The sequence below is a fragment of the Phyllobates terribilis genome, unplaced genomic scaffold, assembly GCF_046119375.1.
Source record: "Phyllobates terribilis strain yellow unplaced genomic scaffold, ASM4611937v1 Scaffold_4__5_contigs__length_816908805, whole genome shotgun sequence".
Taxonomy (NCBI): Eukaryota; Metazoa; Chordata; class Amphibia; order Anura; family Dendrobatidae; genus Phyllobates; species Phyllobates terribilis.
In genome coordinates this window covers 558,207,385-558,221,302 of record NW_027362764.1, presented here as the reverse complement: position 1 = coordinate 558,221,302, position 13,918 = coordinate 558,207,385, and the positions used below count along the sequence as shown (strand labels likewise).

The following is a 13,918-nucleotide window of genomic DNA, read 5'->3' as shown; positions in this document are numbered from 1 at the left end:
AAAACCTTGTGATAGATTCCCTTTAACTCCTTTCTAGCCTCTGCCGTATTAGTACGGCACAGGCTAGCGCCCCCAGTTCAGCGTGAACTCCGGCGGTGAGCCCCCACTGAACCGGGCGCATGTTAGCTGTATTTATCAGCTGACATGTGCCCGCAACAGCAGAGGGTGGAATCGCGATCCACCCGTGGCTGTTAACTAGTTCAATGCTGCTGTCAATCTGACAGCAGCATCTAACTCGCGCTTCCGGGAAGCGTGTTGGCCCCGCCCATCGGTGACCCCATCTCGCAGGTTACCGTTAGGTTAGCATGACAACCCGGGGTCTGCAGCAGACCCCTGTGGTTGTCATGTCCTGATTGCTATGAGCGCTGCCCAGTGGTCGGCGCTCATAGCAAGTGAGCATTTCTGCTCGTCCCCTGTATACAGCAGAGCCGATCAGGGAAGTGCTGCTTTTAGTATCCTATGAAAACTATAGAAGTATGCAAAAAGTAAAAAAAATTTTTTTAAAAGATATAAAATTTAAATCACCCCATTAAAAAAAACAAAAAAAACATACACATTTGGTATCGCCACGTTCAGAATCCCCCAATCTATCAATATAAGAAAATAATTAATCCGATCGGTAAACGGCGTAACAAGAAGAAAATTCTAAACGCCAGAATTACCTTTTTTTGGTTGCCACACTACAATAAAATGCAATAATTGGAGATCAAAACGTTGTATCTACCCCAAAATGCTATCAATAAAAAAAACGTCAGCCCGATGCACAAAGAATAAGCCCTCACCCGGCCCCAGCTCCTGAAAAATGGAGACTCTACGGGTCTTGGAAAATGGCGCCTTTTTTAAAAAAAATTTTTTTAGCAAACTTTGGATTTTTTTTTTCACCACTTAAATAAAAAAGAGCCTATACATGTTTGGTACCTGCAGAATAATAACCTGCAGAATAATAACGGCAGGTCAGTTTTACCATTCAGTGAACATGTGTTTTTTTTTGTTTGTTTTTTTTACCATCTGTGGTATTGCACTTTTTTTGCAATTTCACCGCACTTGGAATTTTTTTTCCGTTTTCCAGTACACGATATGGTAAAACCAGTGATGTCGTTCAAAAGTACAACTTGTCCCGCAAAAAATAAGCCTTCAAACGGCCATAGTGACCGAAAAATAAAAACGCTATGGCTCTGGGAACAAGGAGAGCAAAAAACAAAAATGCAAAAAACTGAAGATCCCAAGGTTATTAAAGGGTTAAGAAGACTTGGCCAGCTCTTATGACAAGTGCAGTGTTACCATGCTGGCTTATCAGATTCTGAAAAGTTGGACAAAGTTGGATTAAAAGAATTATTGAAGGCCAACTGAAATACTTATATTGACTAGTGATTGGAAGTGGTTGTCCACTACTCGGACAACCCCTTCTCAATTGCTCTCTTCCCCCTTATGAAGTAAAAACACTTTTGTATTCCTTTCCAGCTAGGTCTGTGCCTGGTCTTCCGGGGCTTATGTGATGTGACCTGTAAGTCGGCTCTGCCCCACTATGACTGCAGTAGAGGATCAGATAGTGGTTGTTGCTTCTTCCTCTGCTCCCTCCCTCCTGCACCACTCTTCCTTCCCCTCCCATTATGCTTATACAGCACTATCATATTCCACAGAGCTTTACAGATATGGTCATCGCTTTCCCCATTGGGACTCTCAATCTAGGTTTCCTGTCAGTGGGTCTTCGGTTTCCTCCCACACTTCGGAGCACCTGGAGGAAACTCGCGTAAACACGTGGAGAACGTACAAACTCATTGTAGATTTTGTCCTTGGTGGGCTTTGTACCCAGCACTGCAAGGTAATGCTAACCACTGACCCACCGTGCTGCCCCCTCCTGCACTACTTCATCCTTTCCTTCTGCATTACTACTTCCTCACGCACAACTTCTGTGTGCTTCCCTAGCAGTTTATGCTTGCCCCATGTACTCTTGCTGATATGAGCAGACTGTTTGGACGGTCTCCTTCAATCCCTCTGTCTATATTTTAATAAGACTAATACTTTGGGTATGAAGTATCTGGCATTCAGATTGATATGTGGTAATAAGAAAGCAACTATACCCTCTTCATATGGTGGAGGAAGGAATAACATGAACAAAAGTTCATAATGTAGCTAATTTTTTAGCTGTAATAGTCCCAACTTGAATCTTTATACCTAGAATACAATTGCTTACTATGTTATGGCCAGTGACAGGCCTGAAAGGGAATTTCATGACTGATTTAAAGAACACCAAAACCAATAGTGAAGCATTATCTCCTCATGCATTGCACAAGAAACATCCTGGGCCTGATTGATGATTGTATCTGTAACTTTCATTTTTGTTTAGTTTTAATTTTTTTCACTTTTTTTGTCTCATTTGAAAAAAGACGCAAATTGAAATAGTGCAAAGTCTTATCTTGTTTTCTGCTGGGGTGTGGTTTGTCTTCATGGGCAGCGTTCTGGGTTTTCAGCTCATTCATCAATTGCAACTTTTTTAAAAGGTCGCACAATGTACTTTAGTTAATCCTTCACCCCCTTCCCTGCTGGAGTGTTTTTATTGAAGCTTGAAATTTTTTGCGCATATTGTGTCACATGGCATGTTCTGCAATCGTTCGGACTAAAAACTTAGCAAGAAATTTTTTGGGGTTTTGTCATTTTTGAAGAATTTGGCACAAAACGTCAACTAATAACAAAAAACAAAGTAAGTTTAAAAAAAAAATAATAATCTGGCCCTATGTATCAAATTGCAAAATCCTGATGTTGGTCTATTTGTTCTTTCAGAAATGTGCTCTTGCGGGCACATAACTGTTCAAGCTGGCAAGTATTTGATTTCCATACGTGGTCATGTGCTGACTAGCAATGTTTTCGGTTTCTCTCGATGCTCTTTTGAGAAACAGTCTTCATGTGATGGCAAGCATGCAAATACCATACTTGTGGTCACATGTTAAACATTGATGGTAAGAGGGCTTAAAAAGGTTGTCCGGTCGAAAGTGATAAGTCTGCAGACTTATGAATCATCCCCACCCCAGCATGTGCGCTGTCGGTTTTTGCCGGTTTTAGATCCGGGAATGGAGGGTATGTATAAGTTTATACATGCCCCTGGCCTGTCGGCACTGCCTTGCTCCATACACTTGTATAGAGTGAGGCCACGCCCACTGGCATGTGTAACACATACATACCCTCCGTTATCTGGTCTGAAACCGACGAATCCCCTTAGCGCACCGTGCGTGCTCTGGGGGGGATTCATTAAGTCTGCAGTCACACAGTGGGACTGCAGACTTAGCACTTTTCACCAGACAACCCCTTTTAATCCTGACAGTGTGCTGTGCAATTTGCACCTTGTCAAGATTTGGCAATCTGCAAAAATGTATGTAGAGCCTGGAAAACCCCCACAACAGTTTTCAACCAGTTGCTTCTCTGCATCAGATATGGTCATGAATCGGCTTTAGGAGGGCTTCAAAAGAGAATTAAAGTTCATATCAACTTTGATGAACTTCTAATTCAGTTCAAAGTGGCTCAGGAAAAGATTGGTAACTGCTACAAGCTCTGAATCACTTGTGTACTTTTTCTGACAGCTCTTCTGTAGCCAGTTATGTACAGTGATGCATAGAGACTGCAGAAGCCAAGCCGTTGCAACATTAAAGAAAAAAATATGCAAAAGTTATTCATAGCCAAAAACTTCATGCTTTTAAACAGTAAATTTGCAATGGAAGACATGCATATTCTTTAAAGCAATCAGTATTTTGGTGAACTGAATTTGATACTTAACTTTCTTCTGTAGAAGGATTGTAAAGAGAAATGTAGATTTTATAAAAGTGTGTATATACTATAACAAATTAATTTTGAATCTAGAAGTTCCTCTGATGGAACAGTTAAACTCTCTAGCAGAATGTTAGGCTCTCTTTAGCTAGGGTTGTACAATGCAAATTTCTCTTCAGTAAGCAAATCCCGTAGCGTGGATTTCCCATTTGAGGAGTACCTTTTTATAAGAACAGAATACAAAAAACTGGGATTGAAAAGACCTATTCTGATAAAACCACCCATAGCAGATGGAATTCATTCATTTGACGTTAGGCAGAAATTCAGTCACTACTACCACCAACAGTATGTAACGTAGCCAGAGATGGTGAGATACCCCTACAGAAAACATTTTAATTAATGTCCCTCTAGAGTAGACAGCAATTGTACTGTGAGCCCAGTACGCCGGATTCCTGTGTTCTCTTCCTCACTCTTTCTCTCCAACTCTATTAGGATTTGTCTGCATATTTTAATGATTTTCTTTTAAACTGCAGTAATAGGGCTTATGCACAGTGGGAAATTGATTAATTTGGTTTCAGCAGCCACCTGCCTTTTAAATTGCATGCGACTAAAACTCCGCTCGTGACAGGGCACAATGGAAAATTAGTTTGGACTGTGGGTGGGCTGTGAAACAAAAAGAATTTACTTCAAATTGCTCAACCCAGTCAACATGGATTGACAGAATTCTGTAAAGAGCAGAGGGGGGAAAAAGCTGCTCTGTGTTCAGTAGACCTCGATAAGCTGGCACTTCTATTTAGCTGCCATTAGTTTGTAACACTTTGTACTCAGTTACTAGTAGCCTGCTATGTAACATTATTGACTGGCCGACAATGCTGTTGGCGGTTGACACCAAACCAGTTGTAAAGAGATGGCTGGAGATAATGTTGGCGGAGTTGATTGGCATTTTCTGATTAAGCCTTTCTACTCCAGGTTGTTTGCTGCCAAATTAGGCCCAATTCAATCAAAGGTCATTAAAGGGGTATGCAAATCTCCAAGATTGTATCCTAATATCCAGTGGGTGTATTATTATTTATAGTTTTACTGATTCGCTATGTCTTTCCTCATGTTCAGGCATTGCAGGACCTTGGGTGTCCATGGTTAGGACCATTGATATAGCGAGTTAGCTAGTTGCTAGTGGTTGTAACCATGGATACCTAAGGTCCTGCACATGAGGAAAGACGTAGTCTAGTTTTGCTGATTCACTATATTTCTAGTTGGAGGTATTTGCTAATAATAAAGGAGTTGCCCATTACTTTATATTCTCCCCCCACCGATAGCGCCGCTCACAGGCATTATCAGCAACAAAGGTATTTACAAGAAGTCTTAGGGGCTCCGCCGTGGGGATACATTGGGAAGGGGGGGGGGGGGGTTGGTGGAAGTAAAGTAGTGGACAACTTCTTTAAACCTGCTGCATATTAGGATAGGATCTTGGATGGGCATACCCCTTAAACATCCAATGGCTATTTGGCTTCATATCCAGTTTGTTTATATACTGTATATAGCTAGTTAGACATGTCAGAAGGTTCCAATGATTAACCACTACAGGTAGGCTGGCACCTGGTTTTGGAGAGCAAACGTGCATTTGGTGCAAAAATATATTTTAGGAAAATAACGCGTCAAAATTTGAATACTTTTTTATTGAAAAAATATTGCCATGACTAACGGACCAGTTATTTTTATGGGGTTGGATAAGAGAAACAAAATACTGGAGGACTTTTTTTTTTTTTTTTTTTTTTTTTTTAACATCACTAATTTTCCATTTTTTTGCGTGGTGGGAGCAGATACAGTCCAGTGAAGAATTAGTATCCTACTATAGTACTTTTAAATACATCGCTGGTTGTTGCAATGGCACCTACAAAATGAATTAATTTAAAGATAAGCCAGCAATTTCTCTCAATGAAGTTCAGGTGAAAGCAGTCCATGTATTTCCATTCATTTAAAGACATGGTCCACAAAGGTTTTTTGCTGAAGAAATTTACTACATTGCTAAATATATAATATATATATATATATATATATATATATATATATATATATATATATATATATATATATATATATATATATATATATATATATATATATATATATATATATATATATATATATATATAAAATTTATTTATTTAGCAATGTAGTAAATTTCTTCAGCAAAAAACCTTTGTGGACCATGTCTTTAAATGAATGGAAATACATGGACTGCTTCACCTGAACCTCATTGAGAGAAATTGCTGGCTTATCTTTAAATTAATTCATTTTGTAGGTGCCATTGCAACAACCAGCGATGTATTTAAAAGATGCCAGCTACTGATCAGATATTCTTAGAAAGCGCTGTGTGCATTATTCATGTAGGGGTGGCTTGTAGTAGTCTGCTTTCTGGTTGAAAACCTATAAATCTCTGAGCATTCTGACGATGTAAAGTAACAAAGAATGACATCTATGGTGGATGATCTGCCCAAAGGTCCTAGTTTACCAGTTTATCACAATATGTTTAAAATTTCCTTGAAAGCCTTCCACAGCCTGTGTGTTGTGTAGTCAAGCTGAGAAACACAAGAACAGAGAGAATTAATACATACTTTATCCTTCTGCAAACAAAATCTGACATTCCTCTATGATTCAGTTGTTAGTAAATTAATAAGCATAAGACCTTGGAAAGAAGAAAAATGACTTTATCGGATTAACTTTACGCCCACTGAGCAGCAGCATTGTTATTTCTTGTTCATGAGAAGGTTAATATAAAACTGGTATAAGATGTTACTTCAAGTTCTTACCCACTGGTTTAGTAACACCCTCTGTGAGGAATTCTGTGATCAGTTCTAAAACGGGAATGGTTGAGCGCACAAATATTTCAAGTCGAACAGATTTGTTACCAAATATAATAGGGCTTTTTATATATTATGCCAAGATCAGGTTATCTTTTTTTATTGCTGAATTTCTATAAAAAAAACTACACACAAAGCTAGATGGGTCTTCATCTCGTACAGCTTATTAATTTGTCCTTTGTAGGGTTTTTCAGAATGGAGCATAAATTTCTGTGGTTTAAGGCCTCATTCAGATGTCTGTTTTTTTTTTTATGTACAAGAAATTGTGTGTATTAATTTTATAATAGAAGCTGCCAATGAAAGAGCACACAGATGGCATCAGTGCTGTCCGTGTTTTTTATTTCCACGGATCTATAAATTCCCATTGCAGAGTTTGGTCTGACATTCGGCTCAATATCTGACATCTCCACAATTTTCCACAGACCACTCTGTTCACCAATCGCTGACAGGTCAGCAGCCCCAGAGACCATCACAGGGTAAGAGTGCGATCATGAAAAACTGTTTGCACTCATACATGAAAAAGTAAAGTGTGAATGAGCCTTAACAGTGTGCAATATCCATACTGTGAAGATTCCACTCTGCCAGCTCAAACGATAGTCACGTGTTGTAACAACTTAGTTTAAATACTCAACATGACTAATAAAACTTTATTTTCTGTAATAAACCAAACTTGTAAATTTGCTAATAAACCTGTTTGGCAATAAGTGTGTGATTGCACCTTTGTCCCACACATTTGTTAAAATAAGGATGGATGTAAACCTCTTAACCTGTCTGCACGATTTTGTAAAGTACATGGCTGTAATGGGGCTGTAAATACAGAAACAATTGATACCTTTTGAAGAAATCCACTTTGTTTAATCACCATTCGACGTTTTCTACTAACTAGATTTTGGTGCCATGGGGCCGGACATTGTACTAGGTCTTCTCCTCCATCTAATTCTCTGCCCGACTCCGGTGTCTGAATAACAGGTCACTACTTTTTCAGTCACCTGGGTCCCTATTTGTAATCTCCTTTACAAAGGAGGCAGACAGAGGGGCAGGCTAATCTGACAAGACCATGTGCAGTCCGGCCCCTATGCACAGATATCAATCAGAAAACTTCAAATGATGAAATAAGGACACAATGGATTTCTTCACCAAAGGTATCAAAATCTATTACAGACATGTCTTCAGTCACTTTACATTACAAAATGCTGCTGACAGGTTCTTCAAAAACAATCACCCAAGTGTGATTCTCAAAGTATATACAGTACAGACCAAAAGTTTGGACACACCTCATTTAAAGATTTTTCTGTATTTTCATGACTATGAAAATTGTACATTCACACTGAAAGCATCAAAACTATGAATTAATACATGTGGAATTATATACTTAACAAAAAAGTGTGAAACAACTGAAAATATGTCTTATATTCTAGGTTCTTCAAAGTAGCCACCTTTTGCTTTGATGACTGCTTTGCACACTCTTGGCATTCTCTTGATGAGCTTCAAGAGGTAGTCACTGGAAATGGTTTTCTCTTCACAGGTGTGCCCTGTCAGGTTTAATAAGTGGGATTTCTTGCCTTATAAAGGGGTTGGGACCATCAGTTGTGTTGTGCAGAAGTCTGGTGGATACACAGCTGATAGTCCTACTGAATAGACTGTTAGCTGCTTTTTTTCTTGCCATAATACAAATTCTAAGTAAAGAAAAACAAGTGGCCATCATTACTTTAAGAAATTAAGGTCAGTCAGTCTGAAAAATTGTGAAAACTTTGAAAGTGTCCCCAAGTGCAGTTGAAAAACCATCAAGCGCTAGGAAGAAACTGGCTTACATGAGAACCGCCCCAGGAAAGGAAGACTAAGAGTCGCCTCTACTTCTGAGGATAAGTTTATTCGAGTCACCAGCCTCAGAAATCGCAGGTTAACAGCAGCTCAGATTAGAGACCTGGTCAATGCCACACAGAGTTCTAGCAGCAGACACATCTCTACAACAACTGTTAAGAGGAGACTTTGTGCAGCAGGCCTTCATGGTAAAATAGCTGCTAGGAAACGACTGCTCAGGACCGGCAACAAGCAGAAGAGACTTGTTTGGGCTAAAGAACACAAGGAATGGACATTAGACCAGTGGAAATCTGTGCTTTGGTCTGAGGAGTCCAAATTTGAGATCTTTGGTTCCAACCACCGTGTCATTGTGCGACACAGAAAAGGTGAACGGATGGACTCTACATGCCTGGTTCCCACCGTGAAGTATGGAGGAGGGGGTGTGATGGTGTGGGGGTGCTTTGCTGGTGACACTGGGGATTTATTCAAAATTGAAGGCATACTGAACCAGCATGGCTACCACAGCATCTTGCAGCGGCATGCTATTCCATCCGGTTTGCGTTTAGTTGGACCATCATTTATTTTTCAACAGGACAATGACCCCAAACACCTCCAGGCTTTGTAAGGGCTATTTGACCACGAAGGAGAGTGATGGGGTGCTACGCCAGATGACCTGGCCTCCACAGTCACCAGACCTGAACCCAATCGAGATGGTTTGGGGCGAGCTGGACCGCAGAGTGAAGGCAAAAGGGCCAACAAGTGCTAAGCATCTCTGGGAACTCCTTCAAGATTGTTGGAAGACCATTTCCGGTGACTACCTCCTTGAAGCTCATCAAGATAATGCCAAGAGTGTGCAAAGCATTCATCAATGCAAAAGGTGGCTACTTTGAAGAACCTAGAATATAAGACATATTTTCAGCTGTTTCACACTTTTTTATTAAGTATATAATTCCACATGTTAATTCATAGTTTTGATGCCTTCAATGTGAATGTACAATTTTCATAGTCATGAAAATACAGAAAAATCTTTAAATGAGAAGGTGTCCAAACTTTTGGTCGTACTGTGTTTTTTAAATGAATAATTTGTAGAAGCCGTAACATAATCGGGGTCACATTAGATTTGTGAATTCCTTCAGTATGTGATTTCATATATCTGTGTTGTTGCTGATCCAAAGTTTTTACGCCAGAAATCTGTCACACTTTGAATAGTCGCTACATTTTTGCACAACTTTGCATTGTGTAAAAAATAAAATGTTGCAACTTTGGGTGTTTTTCATGCCAGTTTTAAGAATCCGTGCTAAAATAAGTGGCTCTGCGGTGGAATGGTGGGGGACGCAAGCAAACCCCTCCAATCTGCTTTCTATTCCCCTAAATCGCCGCCTCTGTGCTAAATTACCATATTCCTCTGGACGCCAAGCCACTGGAAAACAGACTATAAAACCAGATTTCTCTACAATCAGATCTCTATGGGCCATACAGGTAAGTATAGATTTACTTTTCTATCACCTGTATGACCATAGTAGAGGTCTGATATTGCCCAGGAGGGGTGACACATTACCTTTAAGTGGTGTGCACCTTTTAATGGAATTGGTGCATATTATTCCTGCACACTCCTCATTATTACTGATGCAGAAAACACTACTCCTAATGAAACGGGCAACAGTCTCATTATTGCCAGTGGTTCTTGTGTAAACTTTACAGTTTGGAGATGATATGCCCATGCTCTGGGGTGACCTGTGGGGGAGCTCTATCTGGTGCTTTGCTTACTTATTCATCTAAAAGAAAAAAAAAAAACAAATGATCAAACAGTCCTTAAATAGAATGTATATAAAATGTAACCTTTATTGAACATACAAAACAATCCCAATAATGGTATGGCAATGTAAGAACGAATGGCACAAATGCCTTGTGCAGCCATGAACAGGACACTCAGTCCACCCAGATTAGTCACAAGATTGAATACTTTCACATACATACATTTATGGTGTAATCACTCCCAGTATCTGAGCTACTGTGTGGTAACACTATAAATGTTATGCCTATAGGCAAAAACTAATATGCATATAAGGGACAGTATCCATAATTGTCATAAATAAGGGGATCTTTTTGGGAGGTGCTGGGGCTAGGTAAAATAGGAGGCAGGTCAGTGAAGGCACAGTGACAGGTCATAAGAGCATACAGATGAAGAATATGTAAGCAGAGCACCAGATAGAGCGCCCCCCACAGTTCGCTCCGGATCATGAGCATATCATTAACTCCAAACTGAAGGTAAAGATTACACAAGAACCACCGGACGGATTTCATCAACCAAGGTATGATATTAATCAGTGTAATGTCGCCCACCTGACAGTGTATGTAGTTTACAGAGCACAATCCTACTGACAGATGCGCTTTAAGTGCTTGTTCAATGGACTGTATTTTGTTATAAATGTCCATAATTGACAAAATCCAAAGATAATTTCATTCCCTGATGAATAGCAGTCTGATTTTTCTGCCGACTTGGGGTTTGCAATGAATCCTAGCTGACTAGTCGTCTTCCAACCACTAAAACCCTTGTTAGATGTTTCTTACATACTATTTTATCGCTCCAAGATTGGAGCGCTATTTATAAAGCTGAGCATTCACTCAAGTAGTCTTGCATTTTTAATAGTACAAATGGTTTGTAAAGCCTTTCTTAGTAGTGGGTACGTACAGTAACTCTTCTGCAATAAGCCTATATTGCAGTAAGGCATATGATCTTTAGCTCTGGAAGACAACCCAACGAAAAGCCAACTCTACTGTTTCAGTGAAGCGATGACTCGGGTCGTTCAGATCAGAGGTCGGGCGGGTCGGATGTAGCCCCGACGAAAAGTTGCAGGGTGGAAATTATGGAGTCCATATCTGAGAATGTGGTGGCATGCATCTGGACATACTTGGACTACCACCTAGACATCTGCTGTATCACTAATGGAAGTCAACGTTTAACATTTGTAGTCTATAGGTAAAACTTGGCTAGTGTCTACCCCTTAGACCTCAGTCCAGAGCCTCTCACCTAGCCAAATCAGTTCTCATACTTTGCACTGACGAGGGCCATTAGCCTGAAACACCGTGTCTGCAAATTGAGATTCTGATTTGGCTATTATCCTAAGTCATATTGCAAGGCTCGTTAAAGGGTTGATTGTGACTTGTAGCATTGCTACTTCCAATAGGTGGCGCTATAGAGTACAAGTCCTTTTTTTTTCTCTGAAGAGGCAATTTGCATATTCATGTTAATAAATTTGTTCTCGGTTATAACTCCTGAGGCTATAATTTTGCACTGTATATGGGCCCAAATGACTAATTTAGGCTGGAATAACAAAATTGTAAGTGGCCCTCCCAACCATTAGGCTATGTGCCCACGTAGCAGATTTGATGCAGAGCGTTTTTGCCTCTCTGGCAGAAAAAACATGCAGTTTTACATGTGTTTTTTCTGCCAGAGAGAAGCGTTTTTTCAGCGGTTTTACATGCGTTTTCGCATGCGTCTTTTCAAGCAGTTTTCCAAGCAATTTTGAGCATCTTGGAAAAGTTCTTGACAAGTTGGTCACACAATATAAACCCATGCAACCAGCATGGATTTATAATGTCTGAACAACTGATGCTTTAAATGCAGCATCTATAGTAAAAAAAAAAAAAAAAAAAAGAGAATTAAAACGTTAAAAATAAATAAACCTGTATACTCACATCTCCGGTCTGCTCCTGGTGGCGATCCTCTCTTCGGCGTCCCTCAGCGTACTGTCAGGACCTGCGGTGACGTCATTTAGTCAGCTGATGGTCACGCGACCATCACCTGACTGCTGACGTCAGCGGTCGCGAGACTATCAGGTGACTAAATGATGTCACTGCAGGTCCTGTCAGTACACTGCGGGACGCCAAGGAAAGAGGACGTGTCCGGGAGCAGATCGGGGGCCACCGGAGAGGTGAATATACAGGTTTTGTTTATTTTTAACTTTTTTTATTTCTTTTTTTTCACCGCGTGGTAGCCGGGATGAAGAGGAGTTGTAGTCTCCTCTTCATCCCGGGTACCACACGCACCGCGATTACGCTGCAAATTCGCGGCCATTGAATTTAATTGAAACGCAGCAAATCCACATATACCTGCGGGTTTGCTGCATTTCAATGTTACTCAATGGCCGCGAATTTTCAGCATAATCGCGGTAGAAATGGTCATGCTGCGTTTTGCAACGCAATGCGAATTCGGCGCGTAAATTAGCGCATCATGTGCACAGCACATCCGAATTCACATTGCTTTGCATGGCAGACTGTTTTACAAGCGTTTTTGCAGCCGTAAAAACGCTACAAAAAACGCTGCTTGGGCACATGGCCTTATATGCTTGGACTTTTGCCTTTACGGAGAAGTCTGGCAGTGGTTTCCGCCTAGCTTTTTACTGAACAGGCAATCTCTTAATGAGTTAACGGTCAAATACAGATTACGACCCCTGTAAATGTCAGTTTGAGTTGCAGAAAGCTCTGGTATGTCTCAAAGAACCATAAAGTAAATCTAGGTTATGTTCTCATCAGGGGGTGTGCTGCAAAACTCAGATCCAAGTAATTTATCTTTTCTCGGCTCTCCGGTCCTCTATGGCCTTTCACACATATTCAACACCTAATCTCCCTTGTTAAATGACAGGACAGGCTTTGATGAAGCACCGGCTGATCGAGCCACATACATTGATTAATTTATAGCAGGTATTGCATGCTTACTTAGCCTGAAGGAAGCTTTCCTAGAATTCACTTCTTTTGATGACCACTTTCTAAATATAGTTCTAGTTTTCTTGCTCCTGAATAACAGATATTCCTATAAATTGCATTTTTTTTTCACTTCCCTGTATTTGAAGTTGCTAAATTTAATTTGATGCCCTACATGTTCAATTGTACTCCTCTCCAGACACTTGCTTTACGCATCTACAGGTTTTTCTGAATTGTACTAATTGTATTATACCAAATTGAAGTTTGACAGTGATCATGTTCACTGAACATTGGAGCCGTGTGCTCCTGGTGTGAACTTATTCTTGGTGTCCTTTTGCACAGTTTTGGTTATATTAAAGTTTTCTTTTATTAGCAGATCTCAATCACTTGTGCTTCTCTATGCAGAGGCAACTCTCAAGGTATACCATAGAGATATACAGGATTTATTTTTTTTCTTCAGTTTTTTCATGGGCTGTGGCGGTTATTGCTATGCTACCAAGATGAGCTTTCAGTTATGTGCTGTACTTGTTATACCTAATAGATCTCTAATGTATTGCCTGGCCCTTTTGGTAAAGGAAAGTCTTAATAGGCCTGCAGCAAAGGAGAGCAGCGGTCTTTAGAAAGCAATAAATGATGGTGCCAGCTCCTAGGGCCTGTGTTTTTTTGTTTTTGTTTTTTGTCCCTTATGTAATGTAAATATGGAAAACGGAGTTAACGCTTCCACAAAATAACTGTTGCAGACATAACCTTTCAGCACAATTGCCAGCATTATGTCCAAAGCAAAAAAAAAAATA

At 40.1% G+C, this 13,918-nt stretch overlaps 1 protein-coding gene across 3 annotated transcripts in view; it reads left to right on the top strand.

The window, feature by feature from the left end:
• Positions 1–13,918, top strand: part of LDLRAD4 (low density lipoprotein receptor class A domain containing 4) — a 308,015-nt gene that overhangs the window by 102,420 nt on the left and 191,677 nt on the right. The gene's annotated exons all lie outside the window — the stretch shown is intronic.